The sequence below is a fragment of the Sapajus apella genome, unplaced genomic scaffold (genome assembly GCF_009761245.1).
Source record: "Sapajus apella isolate SASKATOON/1434 unplaced genomic scaffold, GSC_monkey_1.0 scaffold5566, whole genome shotgun sequence".
In the NCBI taxonomy this organism is placed as follows: domain Eukaryota; kingdom Metazoa; phylum Chordata; class Mammalia; order Primates; family Cebidae; genus Sapajus; species Sapajus apella.
Window position 1 is genome coordinate 1 of NW_022442490.1, and position 4439 is coordinate 4439.

At 51.6% G+C, this 4439-nt stretch overlaps 3 non-coding genes and 1 pseudogene across 3 annotated transcripts; all 4 read left to right on the forward strand.

Annotated features, from left to right (window-relative positions):
• The first annotated feature begins 403 nt into the window (after positions 1-403).
• Positions 404-498, forward strand: LOC116547930. Its single transcript, XR_004267236.1, has one exon. It is a non-coding gene; the product is annotated as a small nucleolar RNA SNORD116 (small nucleolar RNA).
• A 458-nt stretch (positions 499-956) lies between these two features.
• LOC116547927 lies at positions 957-1053 on the forward strand (annotated as a pseudogene).
• A 463-nt stretch (positions 1054-1516) lies between these two features.
• Positions 1517-1611, forward strand: LOC116547928. Its single transcript, XR_004267234.1, has one exon. It is a non-coding gene; the product is annotated as a small nucleolar RNA SNORD116 (small nucleolar RNA).
• Positions 1612-4146: 2535 nt separating this feature from the next.
• On the forward strand, positions 4147-4241 carry LOC116547929. The gene has a single exon (XR_004267235.1). It is a non-coding gene; the product is annotated as a small nucleolar RNA SNORD116 (small nucleolar RNA).
• The last annotated feature ends 198 nt before the right edge of the window (positions 4242-4439 follow it).

Sequence of the window (4439 nt, forward strand, 5' to 3'; positions counted from 1 at the left end):
ACTGAGGTCCAGCACATTGCCTCCCCTGGGGACTGTAGGAGTGAGGGGCAAGGAGAAGCAGGTGTACAAGTTGTTCTTGGGAAAGATTGATATTAATGTGACCAGTGGACCTGAGCTTGTTCCTCAAGTGTACATTTGTTATCTTTGCACTCTCAGGGGAAGTTGCCTTGAGAGTATCACCAGATGCTGCTGCAACAGATGGTCGACTGTTCCAGGCGGCGGAGTCCCCATGGAGTCGTGTAGTCAGTGTGGCCTGGCATCCATGGTGCACCTCATGCTGGCGGGTGGCGCAGGACGGTGAGCATTCCTGTCCCCTAGTGCTGAGTGAGGGCATCTTTCAGATTTCCAAGGCAGGCATTGACAAGCCTGTGGTGTCAAATGTCTCATGTCTTCAAATGTGCTTAGATCAATGATGAGTCCTACAAAAAAACATTCCTTGGAAAAGCTGAACAAAATGAGTGAAAGCTCATACCGTCGCTCTCATCGCAACTGAGGTCTAGCACATTGCCACCCCCGGGGACTTTAGGAGGGAGGGACAACTTCACAGATTCCCATAGGTTCCGCCACCCAGGGTGTCCAGTGGTTACCAGTGGACCTGAGCGTGTTTCTCAAGAATGCATTTGATTTATTTACACTTCTCAGGAGCAGTTGCTGTGGAAGGCCCTCAGCCTGCTGGCAAGGAAGATGGTCGATTGTTCCAAGCAATGAAGGCCGAACGGAGTCCTGGTTTTGGTGTGGCTTGGCCTCCACGGTGCACCCCGTGCTGGTGGACAACTCCATATGGTAAGCATTCCTCTGACCCCCATGATGAATGCCGGGTGTCTTTCGGATTTTTGAGACCCACAAGGAGCAGTTCTAAGCAGGGTCATTAAAGGCATGGCCAAGGTCTTTAAGGTCATGGACTTGCCCACTGCCCAACCTGTCGTGTCAGATGTCCTGCCTGTTCCAATGTGCTTGGATCGATGATGAGTCCTCCCAAAAAAAACATTCCTTGGAAAAGCTGAACAAAATGAGTGAAAACTCATACCGTCGCTCTCATCGGAACTGAGGTCCAGCACGTTGAAGAGAATTGAAGTGCTGATCATTGGACCTGGGCCCATTTCTCTAGCATACATTTGATGTCTTTACTCTTCTTAGGAGCAGTTGTCATGACAGATCCATCGCTTGCTGGAAAGGAAGGTGTTCGATTCTTCTGACCAACGGAGGCTGTGTTGACTTCTTGATTCGGTGTGGCCTGACATGTACAGTGCACCCCGTGCTGGTGGGTGGCTCAGGATGGTAAGCATTTCTCTGCCCTGCATGCAGAGGTGTCTTTCAAATTTCTGAGACCTGCAAAGAGCTGTGTCTCAGCCAACCACAAATGGCGTGGCAAGTTCCACTTCCTGAATTAATATTCTGTGCCCATTGCTCAGTGGCGTGATTCTGGGTTCCACAGGGTGCCAAAGGTCTTTAAGGTCATTGGCTTACGCACTGCCTAGCCTGTGGTGTCAAACATCCTGCCTTTTTAAATGTGCTTGGATCGATGATGAGTTCTCCAAAAAAACATTCCTTGGAAAAGCTGAACAAAATGAGTGAGAACTCATAGCGTCGCTCTCATCGGAACTGAGGTCCAGCACATTGCCTCCCCTGGGTACTCTAATAGTGAGGGACATCTTCCACTAGTCCCCATGGTTCCATCACCCAGCACGTTTACAACTCAAAGTCTCCCATCATAGACATTAGGAACATTCTCTTTGTGTAACATAGACTGATGGGAAAGTCGTGGGGATGATCGGCCACTCTGTGATGTCTTGGTGGCCGCGGAAATAGGCAGAAATGTCTTGACCTAGGGCAGTGTACGGCTGACCTTGGCTTGGTGAACTCCCAGGAAGGGAGTCCCAGACCTCACAGTGGGTGTCTACGCACAGGACCGCATTCTGGTTCCCCTGCTGAGGAGAGCACGAGGCCCAGCCTTCAGGCAGACCTCGGCCTTCATTTTCTGTTAGCTGATGACAGGGTAGTTCCAAGGTGATGGAGGAGAGTGCAGAGCAATGGGTGTTGCTGCAGACCATTAAATCCTCTTCAGCCCTCCTTCCAGGGTTGGTCACAGGTGCCCCCTGGCATGGATTTCTTCGCATCCCTAGCCATGAGATGTCTGTGTTACAGTGGCTAAGTCCTGAGCAGGACGGTACCACAGAGAAAAGGCAGTAGAGCGTTGTGTGGACATGTATGTCGTCAGTGGTTTCGGGCTGCCATTTGGCAGTGATGAGCTTTCCTGATTCCTCTGGTGGACCACAGGATAGCCATGGTGGGTCTTTGAGGGCTTGTCTCTGGGCAAGTGAGTGTTGGGGTGTTGTCCGTAGCCCTGGGTCACTTCTGGTCTTCCCAGCAGAGTAGTGGGCTCCACCATTGTACCCATCTTCCTGGAAATGGTCTCCTGGCCCACATTTTCTGGCAGCCCCACCTGCTGCAATTCATGTGAGCATATACTGCTCTGGTTTCCTCTTTGCCACTTGGAAAGCAATTTCCATTCCAAAGGCACCCAGAGGGAATGTGTCCTGGTCCTGGCCCTGGTCCATGACTCTCTAGTGGGCTCCAGTCATGCTTGGGGCCATCCACGGAGGTCTGTGTGCGTTCTGGGCAGCACGTATGCAGTCCCAGGGGCATTGGCCACAGAGAGTCTCTTTGATTTGGGATGCCTCCATGCCTCGGCTTGTTGGCAATGTTCCAGTTTTGGATTCTGCTACACCGTAGGCACGATGAAGCGTTTCAGTTCCCTTAACTGTTTTGAAGTCTCAGGGTAGCCAGGACAGGCATGCCACTTTGAAGGGCACATGGTTGGCTTAGAGCTGGAAAGGATTGGTGGTTCTACAGCTTATAGCTCACGTAGCAGGCAGGTGCATGTAGACCCAGTGGTGTTGAGGCAGTGCTGACTTGCAGGCACTGTGGTGGGTGGTAGTGCAGTCTGGTTGGCTGTGTGAGGCGATATCACCTCAGAGGTCACTGCAGAGAAGCCCTGTAGATGTGTCCAATGCAAGAATGATGACAGGCAGTGTGTCCTGTCAGCCTGGTCCTTGGGGGAGGTGGGGGTCAGGCAGAGACGTCCCATTGGAGAAGTAGCCATTCCCTTTGGGTATCCTGAGGGCACAGTTTGGGCATATGGACTGGGTGGAGGGGAGAAGGCCCGCATTTTGAGGTGGTTTGCCTGGTTAGGAAGACTGCTTTTGGCCTTGATGCCAAGTTTCAGACCTATGTGCTGGACTTTGCTAAGGCACCCGTACCCAGCAGTGGTCGTGACTGGTTTTCCACTATGTGCACCTCACCTGACATGGTGACCAGAGACAGTGTCTGATCACGACATCGGATGTCCCATGAATAGCAGTGTGTGCTCATGCCAGGGGTTGTGGCTGATAGACAAGGAACCTCCGGCCTATGTTTGCATGGCCTCAAGGTCAAAGTTTACATCCTGCTGATTAAAGGCCTGGGTCTTGAGCCTTTGGGTTGTGGGGGCATCCAGCTCTGGAGGCTGCCGACCATGCCTGCCCCTGCGGTGGTGGTAAACACAGAAGCGAAAGGGAGTGATACACACACAGATAACACTTACTCTCACGCACACATACAAAGACAGGCGCGCACAGACACAGGCAGATAGATTCAACAGTGGGTGCATCCTGTCGTTTTGGTCACAGATGCTTCCTAGGTGTCCACAGAGTGACACGGGTCAGGTATATTCATGGAATGGACGTTAACGAAAAGCAAGCCTGCGAGTTGCTCTGTGGGAAACAATGACATTGGAGTGGTGACCAGTGGACCTGGGCTCATTTCTCAAACATTAATTTGGCTTCTTTACACTACTCAGGGGCACTTGCCATGGGGGCCTACAGTCTGCTGGCAAGGAAGATAGTTGATTTTCCAAGCAGTGAAGGCCGCACGGAGTCCTGGATTTGGTGTGACCTGGCATCCACAGTGCACCTCGTGCTGGCGGACAGCTCAAAACGGTAAGCATTCATCTGCCCCATATGAGTGGGAGTGTCATTCAGGTTTCTGAGACTCACAAGGAGCGGTTCCTCAGCAGGCCATTAAGGGCATGGCCGAAGTCTTTAAGGTTATCGGCTCACCCACTGCCCAGCCTGTGGTGTTAAACATCCTGCCTCTTCAAATGTGCTTGGATCGATGATGAGTCCTACAAAAAAACATTCCTTGGAAAAGCTGAGCAAAATGAGTGAAAACTCATACCGTCGCTCTCATTGGAACTGAGGTCCAGCACGTTGCCTCCCCTGGGGACTGTAGGAGTGAGGGACAAGGAGAAGCAGGTGTATAAGTTGTCTGTTGGGAAAGACTGATATTGATGTGACCAGTGGATCTGAGCTTGTTCCTCAAGTTTACATTTGATATTTTTGCATTTCTCAGGGTCAGTTGCCTTGAGAGGATCACCAGATGCTGCCGCAACAGATGGTCGA